The sequence below is a fragment of the Erpetoichthys calabaricus genome, chromosome 7, assembly GCF_900747795.2.
Source record: "Erpetoichthys calabaricus chromosome 7, fErpCal1.3, whole genome shotgun sequence".
NCBI lineage: Eukaryota > Metazoa > Chordata > Cladistia > Polypteriformes > Polypteridae > Erpetoichthys > Erpetoichthys calabaricus.
This window is the reverse complement of record NC_041400.2, coordinates 150,592,549-150,606,712: the sequence shown is the minus strand read 5'-3', so window position 1 is coordinate 150,606,712 and position 14,164 is coordinate 150,592,549.

Below are 14,164 nucleotides of genomic sequence, written 5' to 3'. Positions count from 1 at the left end.
CAAAGAAACAACATACATGCAATTAGTTGAAGCCATAGATTACAAAGTCAACTTACTGCCATAAATGCCTGACCACATTTCTTTTGCATCTGGCATGTTTCTGTACAGTGGTAAGGCAGAGAATCTTGGAAAGGCATTGCTGTGTCAGGAGATTTGCAGAATACATTCTGGCAATCACACAATAAAGGATGTTTTTTTGTGGTAAGTAAATGTATGTAAAATGTATTTATTTAAAGTTGTAAAAGTGACACTAGGTCCTTTAGACTTCCTAAACATTATGTGTGAATAAGAGAACTGCCAAACTCATGAGAGACTAACTATGTAAACTGCCAAGCATTCCACAGCATTAACGCACTTTGACATGTTTGGGCAGTCGTATTGTTCAATCAGCCACTTCGATGAGGCCAGACTCCCTCAGCAGGGTGGATATTCAAAGATTTTCCTTCACCCCATGGCAGAATCTATATGTTGACTCTGAAGTATGTTCTTGTGTATAATTTTGTTTTAAGTGTGGCATTTACAAATGAGTACATTTGAAGTCAAACTGGTCAAGTCAAGTCAAATTTTATTTATAAAGCATATTTTCAACAGCCAAAACTCAATCAATGTGATGTACAAGAAAGTATAAAAGAAGCAATTAAAATATATATATATGCATCACAAAAACTGCAAACATCATCATTAATGTAGAAGAACCAACATATACAGACATAATGTCAACCTGTTGCAGGGTCAAATGCCAGCGAGAATAGATAAGTCTTTAATGATGATTAAAAAATAAGAAAAGCCATTCCAAAGAAGAGGAGCAGCTACTGCAAAATCCTGATCCCCCATTTCCTTCAGCCTCGACCTTGGCACAAATAAGTGCCTCTGGCTAGTAGACTGCAGTGCTCTTTCTGGCACCAAACCACCAAATTTATGTTTGTCGAGTTTGAACAAGCTGTAAAAAATCATACCTAGGTTCCTAACTGAAGCTTTATGATATATGAAAGGGGTCAAAGAGCAACATCAAGGACACCCAACGTTTCTGTTCTATTAACACCACAATCTAAGATTTATTATCATTTAGTTTAAGAAAATTCATTGCCATCCAGGTTTTAATATCATTCAAGCATGCATGGAGGGTCTGTATTGTCTCGGTCTGATTTTAGTAGCAAATAGATTTGAGTGTCATCAGCATAGCAGTGAAAGGAGAGCCATACTTCCTGACAATCGAGCCTAAAGGTAACATGTACAGTATATCAAAAAGAGAACTGGTCCAAGAATGGAACTCTGAGGAACCCTGCAAGTAATAGGGGCTAAAGAGGATGGGAACTCAACCAAGTGAGCAGAAAAACTCCTATTGCTTAGATAAAATTTAAACCATTTAAGGATATTACCTACTGGTAAGGATGCCTACTGCCAAAAGATAAGGTAGTAGATAACAAAAGGGTTTGGGGATGGCCACCCCCTATACTTGAAAAAACAGTATGAAAAAAGAAACATGTCTTTACAGATACAAGTGAAAAAAACAGAATTGAGCTAACAGGATGAGTCTGGTCTATAAATACAGCTGAAACAGGAAGAGGTGGGATCAAGGAATCTGGAACAGGAAGTGATGTTGTTTGTAAGGACTCAATCTTCGGCTGCTCTGCAGAGGGATGGGAGGAGGAAGGATCAGAGGATAACACCAACCCCTAGTCTGACTGAGAAACTACACTATTTGAGCCCATAAACTGTCTCCCATGCACACGTGTGTGACACTCTATACTGCTCAAGTTAGGACATAAGAATCGCATGATCAACAGTGTCAGAAGCTGAGTCAAGATCTAGAAGTACAAGAATGACAGAATCTCCAGAATCAGTAGTTAGGAGGAGGTCATTGTAAACCTTTAACAAGGCTGTTTCAGTGCCGGTCAATTCAAAGGAAACTTAAATTTGAATAATGTTGTTAACGTTTAACTATGCAATACACAAGTTCAGCAGTATAGTTTATTTAGGCTTTGGTCTACTATAGGCTGCCTCTCTGGCTTTCTTTTGCATTATTACAAACCAAGTATTATTTCTCCTTCTGCTGCTGAAAAGACTGACACAGTCTCTACTATAAATGTTTTTTGTTATTTTACAACAATTAAATAAAACTCTAAAATTTTTCCAAACTATCCCATAGTGCATCACGCATCCAGTCAGTTTCCTGAGATCACTGTCCACAATCATTTCTAGGGGCTGTTTAAATATCATGAGTGTATGCATAATCATGCATTGCCAAAACCTGTCTTGACTTAACAACAAACACTCTGCATTCATGATTCAGCCTCGATTGTAAAGTCAGACTTTTTCTGAGCTAGACTTATTTAGCTAAGTCTCGATTTCATAAGCATGCTTCATGGAATTCCCTCTTGGTAGATATGAATGAAAAACATTAAACTGCAAATCACTAACTTGACCACTTTTTGTATATCACTGTCTTTTGTGAGGAGCTGTTTTAGAACATTAGTACATTAGAATAGGTTTGACTAGAACAGGCCATTCAGCCGAACAAGCTCAGTAATTCTTTTCGGCTAGATTCTCAAAAACAACACTGAGTTGAGATTTCACTGTCGTTAAAATCCTGCTCTGTACCACACTACTTATTAATATTTATTCCATATGCGTATGATCATTTTATGAAGAAAAGCTTTCTAACAAGTGAATGAAATTTACCATTAACAAGTTACATTCTGTGTCCCTGTGCTCATGTTAAAGAATTTATTTTAAAATAACAGCGGGTATCCCCTTTACTAATTCCCTTTATAATCTAAAGTGCTTCAATCATGCCACCATGTAAATATTTTTGTTTTCTTAAATTTAAAAGGATCACCTCCTTCAACGTTTCCACATAACTCATACATCTTACTACTAGAATCAGCCTAGACACACTTCTCTGGCCTTTCCCTGGTTGTGCACTGCACTGCCAAATCATTACTCATTAGTAAGTTATATATTTTAAATATAACCTCCCTTGATTTGTACTCCACATGCAATTCTATATAACCTAACATCCTATTAGCGTTTTTCATTGGTTCCACATACTGCTTGGATGTAGATAATAAAGAGACAAGGAACTCGATAAAATGTAATTGTATGAATTCATATGCTAAAATGACACATAGGTTTTTGCTCACATACTTATTCATTTCGTAAATGAGGACTGTTATCACTTATGTGCTAGCTTGTTAAACGTGTCATATTCTAAAGGAAGCTTTCAAACCATTTTTATACATTCCAAGAGATATATCATTTTTTATCTGTAAATTCTGTAAGTTCATAGCAAATGTAAATAATGGACTAATAAAATGTGTACTTCCTCTGACTCATAACGTATTTACACCTGACCTCATATTGTTTATTTTACTATTGATGGTCAACATGTACATTCAGCTACCAAGGCATGAAGGATAAATGACAAGACAGCTCATTCTTTTATTCTCCTCACTCATCACTGATCTTGATAACATGCCACTGAAATGCAGGTAAAGACATTTTTGTTATACTTTAATGAGCAAAGTTTACGTTTAAAGTCAATCTAGATGAAATCAACCATCAAAGAGAAAAGATTATTGTAAAACATTCCAGAATGAAAAAACTTGGGAAATCTGTTCAAGTGATGTTTATAAAGTTACGTCCTTTCTAGTTAAATTACATACTGAAAAAACTATGTTAAAATGTTAGATTTTAATTACTTAGCCTTAGCTGGCTACTGTATAAAATTAGTATAATAAGCATTTGTGCATCATAGTTAATTGGTTGTAGAGTCGCTGTGACCAAAAAACTCATAATTGCTCCCATTACAGCATCATAATAACTGTCATGTTTACTCAACAGATGCAATATGTGCTACAAATTTCTTAAAAATAAATATCATAAGGCAGTTTTATGAAATACACAAAGTAGATCAGAGATTTTCATGACACCCTGAGACTCTATTAAAAGCCATCTTCCACACAAACTTGCCAAAATCAAGATTCTGCAGCCAAAAAATTTATAATATATTCTCACATAGAGCTACTTCACTGATTTATATTCTGCAATCTCTGCACAAATGCTGTTTTTTCTGCCAAGTGCATTAAATAATGAACAAAAACCTCTACAATCATTAAAGTATGACTGTTCCATGTCCATTACTTCAGTCTCCCATTCAAGTTGTCTGCCTGCAAGAAATGAAATAATGAACACTCTGTTTGCTGTATCTGATGGGAATATAGCTAAATATTAACCTACAATGTGTTATAAACCCCTGAAGCATTTCGGATCTCTGTAACATTCAGGATGTGGGATCTGCAGTTCATTTTAACTAAACTGGAGGAAGATAGCATCACTGTTTTTACTCATTTTTGCAGGTCCCCTATTTCACCTCTAGCTAATGTAGAGCAGGGCAGGCATTCTGCAACCTGAAGCTGTAGATTCCTTACTTTCTTACTGTGTTACACAACAGCACTTGATGAGTCTCATAATTTGACATTTATTTACTGTTTTTATAGATATTCCTTGGCTTTTAAAAATCATGACGGCATTGTTTTGAATGTGTGATGCCAAGAAAATAAGTACTATCATTTGTTTTTACTTAATGATGTGTTCAACAATGTTAAAAATGAAATATATTTTTCCATGGTGCCATTTTGTTTTATTATGGATGCTGCCATTTTGTGTTTTTTGTTTGGCTTGTTTACCATGCTGTTGTTAGGTAGGGTCGACAGTAATTCTACGGCTTGTGACATCACCAGGTCAAAGAAATTAAGGTCAGCATCATACACTTCTTGATTGTCCAAGTTTGTGGATGTTCAAAAAAAACTCCAGAATTCATATATTTGTCTGATATTTTGCTTCAAGTTTTCTTCTGTTTTCAATTAGCGTCTCCCCACCGGCATAGGTTACTGGCTTTTGACCTTTTTATGTTTATTTCACTCAGTTTTGATTATCATTTTTGGCAGTTTGAAAGATTTACTTGACTCTCTGTATTGGCTCTAGCATATTTCTAACTTTGATTGCATCTCCCAACTTGATTTTAAAATTTTTACAGCTGTCACCTTGCACAATCTGAACGAAGAGCAACATCTCATCTTCGAGACTCTCAAATTTTAATTGTCCTAATTTTGCTACAGTCAAACTGACTAATATTACTTTAGTAACAGACCTTACTTTAGTTTTGAAATTGATATTCAAATGAATGCACAGAAAAGAGAGCAAAAAGTTTGGTACACAATTAAAAAAAGTCATTCATCACAGTTCAAGAAAGGGTAAAACAGCAAAGCGGAAGTCAAACAAACACACAGTCAAAACCAGAAACTTTCCCAAGATATTTTAAAAACACGAGCTGTTCATAAAGATTTTTTTAGGTTTTCAATTCTGAACGTTTGAATGCATTTCATACATGTAGCCATCTGCTTTAATGCAAATGTGATGATGCAGCACATCATGCACCATGGAAACAATGTGTGCAAAAATCCAAAATGGTGGTACCCATTGAAAAACAGACCCATCAAAGAGCAACACACCAGAAAAATTATGATAAAAAATGTAGAAAATGGGAAATAAAATTTATTAAGTCACAGAAGCAAATGGTACATAAGACATTTCCCCCTCATTTTCTGGAAATATTTTATCACTTTCATTTTTCAAGTAAATGAAATAAGTAATTAAAAAGGACAAACTACACTATGTTCATTGTAGGACACTGAAATACTGGATGCTCTTGCTTTCAAAATGAAATGAAAAGTAGTATTCCCTCTTCTATTCTATAATAATAATACATAAAATTAGTGTATCACTCTATCTGTAAGCATAATGACAGTTTATAGAATCATGTTTTCTAATAGACAGATAGACAGATACTTTATTAATCCCAAGGGGAAATTCACATACTCCAGCAGCAGCATACTGATAAAGAAAATATTAAATTAAAGAGTGATAACAATGCAGGTATACAGACAGACAATAACTTGGAATAATGTTAACATTTACCCCCCCAGGTGGAATTGAAGAGTCGCATAGTGTGGGGGAGGAACGATCTCCTCAGTCTGTCAGTGGAGCAGGAAAGTGACAGCAGTCTGTCGCTGAAGCTGCTCCTCTGTCTAGAGATGATACTGTTTAGTGGATGCAGTGGATTCTCCATGATTGACAGGAGCCTGCTCAGTGCCCGTCGCTCTGCCACAGATGTCAAACTGTCCAGCTTCGTGCCTACAATAGAGCCTGCCTTCCTCACCAGTTTGTCCAGGCATGAGGCGTCCCTCTTCTTTATGCTGCCTCCCCAGCACACCACCGCGTAGAAGAGGGCGCTTGCCACAACTGTCTGATAGAACATCTGCAGCATCTTATTGCAGATGTTGAAGGACTCCAGCCTTCTAAGGAAGTATAGCCGGCTCTGTCCTCTCTTGCACAGAGCATCAGTATTGGCGGTCCAGTCCAGTTTATCATCCAGCTGCACTCCCAGGTATTTATAGGTCTGCACCCTCTGCACACAGTCACCTCTGATGATCATGGGGTCCATGAGGGGTCTGGACCGGTCTAATGGGGTCTAATGCAGGTATCAGATGCTAATAGTTCATTAGCCCAAAAACTTTGAATTCAGTAGGTGGCTCATAGATGAACTAAATACACAACGCATGCACACTGCTTGATGCCGCTTTAGTAAGATAAAGTACTGGGAACCTTATATTCAATGAGTACCACCTGTATGAAGGGATTACTTGATACATTCATTTTGTAATTACTATTATTATTTATTACCATATTTTATTTTTTTACACTAAGCCATATCGTATTTGCACATGTTCTGATGCTGATGGTGTTACCCATTGGTGGACACTTAAGCCTTTGTGTAAACCAAAAAATAAAAATAAAATTCATGAGGAATTTTATTATAGTTAGGGAAAAGAGTCTTTAATTACAATCAAGACATTCTGGCTTCTTTTTTTTACTTCAAATTTCAAACTTTATTTTTGGGTTGTGTGTGATTTTAAAAGACTTTTCTTGCTTCTGACCTCTGCTAATCTCTTTAGTATTCTTTGTGCACTCTCTAAAGATTTTGTGTACATTTTCTTATTATGGCAGTTATCTTTTTTGAAATGACAATGTTCCATCTAACCACTGTAAAAGCGTTGCTTTCAATTGCTGTACCTATTAAACAATACTCCACAAAAACTGATTCCTCTCCACTGACTTGAGTAACAATAAATTACATCCATCCATATATCCCTATTTGAATCCTTGGTTATGAACGCTTTGAAATCCTTTCTCGTTTTTTTTTTTTTGGCCTGGCACATCAAGCATTTTGGGGATCCCTCCCTATTTTTGGCCCTCTAGACCCGAACAACTCTCACTTTCGGGTCATTTTTGCACCATATTTTGTGCATGAAATTACACCCTTATGATAAAGAGTAAAACAGTAGGTGTATTCAGCAAAATAATCAGGAAGACTTGAAGTTGTGCATGCCACATCATCCACCAGGTGGTTCACATTTAATGGTGTTAAAGTCAAGCCAGGTTTGAAGTGCTTCTTTTTGTTCTTTCATTATTGTTCATTGTTTTCCATTATTTTTTGTATTATTGTTCTGTTCATGTATTATTTGTCTAATTACATTACACAACATCTGTTAATTTTATTCTATTTAGCTTTTATGCAGTTTATACGTGTGAGAATACGTTCTTTCATGTTTCTTGTATTTTCTGGGTAGTCCCCCAAGAGGTGGGGCCATCTGACCACTGAGGGACTGCTCCCGTAAGGGAAATGCAGTCCTTCGCCATTGACTCATTTTCTGTACTGTGTAATCTTCAGGTAGGTAGCCATCAAGATATTATGTTAAAAGTTAGATAGACATTATTTAGGCTGCAGTATTTGAGAGTGTATGCCTCATTTTTGTGTTTGGTAGCACATGTAGAGGTAGGGAGATAATGAAATCGATGACAGGCTTGCCAAATTGTCATTGAAGATCAAAAATGTAAACATTCAAATCCCATTAAGTGAGACGGAAGCATAGGTGTAAATTAAATATCATGTTTGTGCACTTTGCCTGAGGTTTAGGTTACACAAATAAAGGACAAATATTTATATGGGATTCAGAACACTGTTAAAGCACTTTGGAGGGGATGGGGGTCTAAAAGGGAGATGATAACAAAAATCAGAATTGGACATACTGGTCAAAATGCAACCTTATTTAAAATGGGCAAACATGTTTAAGGATACAGAGACAGTTTTACATGTATTACTGAAATATAAAGCTTACACAAAGAAGAGCAAGCAGACTATAGAAAATGGATTCTTTGGTTAGATATGGTCAAGAATCCCAAAGGAATCATAAAAAGATACCGAAGTACCTGAGGTTTATTGGGTTGTATAAGACAATATAACTTAGAATAGGTGGGTTGTAATTTAATTATGGTAGGTATTGGTTTCCCTTTTGTGACTCCTCTTCACACTCAAGTTCAGTAAGTGGCAGTTTTTCAACTTACTTTACAGATGGCTTGGTAGCTGCCAATAAAAAAAGCAGAAGATGAAGGAGTCCTGTTTCGTTAAGTTTTCATTTTCATTATTTACTTCTTTTTATTTACTGCTACTGTTGTAAGGATTCTGATTTCTGTTTTATGTATTAGGACTTGTTTGATGATGATTGCCTTTTAGCCAATACCTTTTGCCCAGTTTTTGATATTTTTTAGTATTTTATTATTTTTGTAGTTTTTATTAATAAATCCTGTTTTATAAAGACTCTAGTGGAGCTTGTCTCTGGGTCAGACTGCCCAGCAGTAAAACCTATTTTTGGATCAGTCCAGTTAGGATTCCGACCTGTATTTTGTGGGTCTTTATGAAGGACTCACATTTTTGCAGTTTGTGTGGTGCAGCAATCATAACAAATAGGAACAGAGTTTTTAAAAAACTTTAAAGAAAATGACAATTGGTAAAATAGGCATATGGAATTTCATTTTATGCTGCTTTGAGATTGCTAACCATGTTTTTTTTATTATTTTTATTTATTTTAGTTGAAGCAAATAACATTCCATACAATCAAACCAAAGTTAACAAACCAAAATTCAATCCCCACCCAAGAAAATGAGAGGGGAGCCAACAACCAGAACAAATCTTTAAGAGCAGCAAAAAAGAGTATTCTTTTCCCCGATGCAGGTGCTTATTCTAAAATATTATTGATAAGATCCTGCCATATTTAAAAAAATTTGAACAGATTCTCTAGGTGAAAATTTCTTGTTTTCAGTATGAAATAGTATAGAACATCAGTTACCCACTGACTGAAAAGAGGCAAGGTGGGTCTCTTCCTATTGAGTAAGATATGTCTAATGAGATAAAGGAAAATTAAAGTTTTTTTGTCCTCCTCCATCTCAGAGTACACCAAACACAGGTGTTAATGGGTTAGGAGTGATTGTGACACTGAGGCTGTCTGAGAGGCATTCAAAGATTTTTGTCCAAAATTATGTTAATTTGATGCTTAAGCAAAACATGTGTCCCAGTGGGGCTAGAGCCAGATTGCAATGTTCACAGATTGAATGTTGCGCCCTGGATACATTTTGTACAACTTTAACAAAATAAATATGCTCAATAAAAGATTTTAAGTTGAATGATTGAATGTTTTGCACCTATGGAGCTGGAGTGTGTTCTATGCATGTCTGCCTTCCATCTCCTATTCTAAATTGTTAAGTGAAAGATCCTTTTCCCACTGTACCCTGGGATCTTTGAAAGGAAAGGACTTCAAAATGTATTTTTTATATTGTACAGATGCCATCTGAGTCTTCAAGATTAATCAATATTACTTCTGGAGCAGAAATAGGTGGGAGGTGAGGAAAATTGGGCAGATTCCATTTAGCTAAGTTTCTAATTTGAAAGTAGTGGACAAATTGTTTTGATGAGAAGTTAAACGTGAAGCATAATTGTTCATAAGATGTAAAGACTTTTATCTTTTCTTTATATATAATACGCCACTGTTGCTGTTCATTTGTATGTCCAGGATTTTAAATCACCTGTACCTCGCAAACCATTTGATCTATTGACCTGAAATTTGGTACACATATACTATGTGACATCTACTATCCACTTTCGGGTGACGATTGACCTCCCAAGATTATTCCTCTTTTTATTTTATTTTATTGTAGAATCAACTCTCAGCAGCATCCAGCAGGGCGGCTGTGCGGCACACGCTTACGGGCACCGTTCTCATTCCTGCCACCTTTTCCATCATTTCCCCTACCTCTTCATATCTTAAATCATTCTTGAGGCAGATTGAAGACTTAAGTGCCAGCTTAAGTGAAAAATTAAAGAAAACGTACTATGTAATTGCAACACAAACACTGACTTAATCAGTTTTAATGTGAAAAGGTGCCGATGAAAGAAGAGAAGAAGCGGGCTGCTACGGTGGAGAAAAGAAGAGCTGCTCAGGAAGCAGCAAGCGCATCAACCTCTGAGCAAAGAATGCTAAACGTACAGAGAAAAAGGATGAAAACTATGAAAGCTCAAGTCAAGTGTATTCACTGCACGTTATTGTGCAGTGTGCCATTACTGGCCTATTTATAATTCTCTAAGTGTTTTAACATTAACATCCAAACATTAAATACAGTGTAGGTTTGAGAAAGTAGAAAAATGTGATTATCTTGTAGAGGTGCAACAGATAAAATCTTCTCTGTCTTAGTGTACTTCCAGCATTTATTCCATATTCTGAGTGATTGAAGGGCAATTGAATTATTAGTGTATTGATGATAATTCGTATTTACTGGGGCACAAAGCAAGGAATATAAAGAAGTACTACAAAATTTTAATTCTGTTGCACACCAGGTGTGTATATTCATTGATTTGTGTCAATGTCCAGGTATTTATGGCTTGTACGTTTGTGACCCTGTAATAAAATTGAAAGGTAGTGCCATGCCCCCTTATGCTTTAGGTCATTGTAAAGTCACCCTTTGCATGCATGGATGTTTTAGATTTCAAATAAACTAAGGTTATGATTGAATCTAATTTCTTGAAAAAATGATTTGTTAATGTATATGGGGATGCTTTGAAATAGAAAATGAGGATTGGAAATGATGTTCATCATAACAGTGTTGATTCTCCCTGCTAATGCAAGATGGAGGGTAGACTCATCTATTCATATCTTGTTTAATTTTAATTTTTGCCTTTAATAAATCCAGTTTGGTCTAGGAATATTACAGAAGAAAGTATTTTCTCAATCCTTATAGCTAGAACTTTGGATAGTATCTTACCATCATTATTCAGAAGTGAGATTGGTCTGTATGCTGCACATTGTAATGTGTCCTTATTTTTCTTAGGAAAGATGGCAATTAAAGCCTGGTGAAAAGTCTGAGGCACAGTTTGTTGTGTCTAGCTTCTATAAACTTTGCTAATAATAGTGGAGATAACATATGTGAATTTTATTTTTAAAAATCCACTAAGTAGCCACCAGGGCCTGCTGCTTTCCCACTTTGAAGTGGATTTATAGCATCTAGTAATTCTGAGAGTGTCAGAGGTTTAGGAAGTTCCTCTGCACTGAGAGTATCTAGTTGTGGTATTGGTAATGCATCAAAAACTCATTAGATTGTGTCTTATCTTATTTAAAATGAGTAGAAAATAAGAACTTATAGTGATCTCAAAATGTGTGTGTTATATTTTTATGGTCAATGATTTTATCTCTATCTGTGTTGATAATTACTGTTATTGCATTGCGGACTTCCTGCTTGTGGATTTGTTGAGCTAAAATCTCATTTGTCTTCTCTCCTCGTTCATAATAATGATGTCGTGATTTAAAGATGGGTTGTTCCATTTCTTTAATTGGCCAGAGGTTAAATTCTGATTGCAAAACCTGTCTTTTCCTATAAAGTGACTCATTTGGAGACCTGGCATATTCTTGATCTATTCTGGTAATTTTGATGATTAACTCTAGACACCTTCTTGGTTTCCAGTTAATGTTTGTGAGATACATATGAAATAATCTATCCTCTTAAAAATGCTTTCAGAGTTTCCAAGTGTATTCCTGCAGAGACTGCTGAGGATACATTTGTTTCTAGAAAATAAATCAGTTTGCTTGGATATAAATTTGGATTTAAAAATCTCCATGAGTTATGATCAATTACAAACTGTATGATTATTTTTTCAGTATTAGATATCATCACCACTATAGTTGAACACCTATCCAGATCTGGATTTAAAACACAATTAAAGTCTAAGTCCATTGTAATTTTATGAATGTTCACATTAGGAATAGATGCAAAAACATTTTGGATGAAATCTCTATCATTCACATTAGATGCATAGATATTTATCAAAATCAGTTTAGTATTAAATGCCACCATGACATATCACCCTTCAGGTTCAGATACTATGTCTGATGCTACAAATGGAATTGTTCTGTGTATTAAGATTCCCACACATCTAGTTTTCTTTGTATAACTGGAGTGAAAAATTTGGCCAATCCAATCTCTTTGCAACCAAAACTGGTCATTACTTATTAAGTGAGTCTCCTGTAAAAATACCATGTTGGAATTTAGAGCCGTTAGGTAAGAGAATACTTTTTTCTCTTTAATTCTTGATTGAGACCTTTGACATTCCAGCTCAGAAAGTTCACTGTCATAGAGACTGTATTTTTCATCAATTCTTTCTAGAATTTCTTTAAAGATTTCAGTAAAGTAAGTACTTAAACATTTCTCCTAAAGTTTTCTTCTTCTCCCAACCCCTGTCCCAGAGTGAAGCAATCATTAACCTTCAGCACGGATAATTCATTTTGGTCTTCTCCATGCTGCGTAGGCAGAGTTGTGAGTCCAGTTGGGGTTGATAATGCTGATTCACGGGGGATATTAGCTGTAGTTAACAGCGGGAATAAAGAGGCTATACTCATTTCCAATTATCCTCCTAGAATCGACAAATTCTCCTTTCCTGCCTCTCTCACACTTTCGCTCCCACTTTTGCTCTCAGCTGGAGCAGATGCTGCAGTGTCAGGTGTTAGCAGATGTTTCTTTGCCTGTCTGTTCCAGGTCAGTCTCTGGCACATCATACCATGAACTTGAAGCCGCTTTAGACTTTGATGAAGTTTTAGAGTAAATACAGGATACCTCAGGATGATAGTAAGAAAGTACTGGTAAAATAACACCACTGCTAACAGAGCTCAGCTTTAGAGGTCTGTCTCTCACAACGGATGAGACCAACTCTGCTAATCATGAATTTGATAATATTTTTTTTATATTTGATTCTTTACTGGTGGTCCTAGGCCTCTCATTGCCACTCAGGTTAAAAATGACGAACTTCAAACAGAAGCATGTGGAGTATTGTTTTAGATTATTTGAATGAGTGATTTTTGATCCTCTGCTAGGGAATAAGCCCTCTATCGATCACTATCAGACAGTGAAAAATTACAAATTTATATTACAATCAATAATATTTAGACTTTAAACATTTGAATTGAAGTACATATTTGAATATTTCAAATATTTGATGCAGCTGTTCTTGTTCATTGACTACTTCTATTATTACTATTATTATTATTATTATTACTACTACTATTTCTCTTTTCTGTTTTCTTTTCCGGTGTCCTTTTGGTGGTGGCGCAACCACCATCTACTCTAAGTACCATGATGTTCCAAAAATGATGGATGGATTAAAAGCCAGAAGTCTGTATGACCATCAGCATCAAGTGACTCCGTGAGAACCCTAACTACAAAGAGGACTATTTCATTTATGTTAGCTAGAATGCCCAGAGGGGACTGGGCGGTCTCGTGTCCTGGAACCCCCTACAGATTTTATTTTTTTCTCCAGCTTTCTGGAATTTTTTTTTTGTTTTTTCTGTCCACCCTGGCCATCGGACCTTACTCCTTTTCTATGTTAACTAATGTTGCCTTATTTTAATTTCTTATTTTTGTCTTTTATTTTTCTTTTCTTCATTATGTAAAGCACTTTGAGCTACTTTTTGTATGAAAATGTGCTATATAAATAAATGTTGTTGTTGTTGTTGTTGTTCTACCTCATGAAATAAATTATTATATTTCTTATGAACATCCCCCAGATTAGATCAGTTTACGCTAATTCAGACTTTCTTTTTCAGACAGAGCACCAGACCATCACAAGGTTCATTATACAGACGCACCCAATTAATCTGGGCCAGTTTAAAGATGCCATTTAATCTAACAAGCATGTTGTAGGGATGTGTATGTAAAACCAGAGCAA